Consider the following 444-nt stretch of genomic DNA (forward strand, 5'->3'; position numbering starts at 1 on the left):
ATCATCATCATCATCATCATCATCATCATCATCATCATCATCATCATCATCATCACCATTATCATCCAATGAAACATGAACGATTAATTGGAATTCATAGAAAGTTATTTGATAGCAATCAGTCTTTTTTCGTGTCCCAAAGATTTTGACATTAAAAAAAAAGCAAAAAAAAAACAAAAAAAAAACAAAACCAAACAACCAATAAAAACGTTTTTAGGTGCTTCATTTTATGATTGTCGCCTGGTTTACTTTTCTCATAAATTTGTGAAAAGTAAAAGACACGAATTTCTCATCCATTACCTCTCTCTCTCTCTCTTTCTTTTTTTTTTCAACCCTCAAATAGTAATTAAACATTTCCAAAAATCTCATATTTCACGTAGATTCATTTTTCTCAACTCATCAGAGTAATATTATTCCAAAACAACAATCTTATCATACGTCTTT

This window comes from Loa loa (assembly GCF_000183805.2).
Source record: "Loa loa unplaced genomic scaffold supercont3.294, whole genome shotgun sequence".
NCBI classification, from domain to species: Eukaryota; Metazoa; Nematoda; class Chromadorea; order Rhabditida; family Onchocercidae; genus Loa; species Loa loa.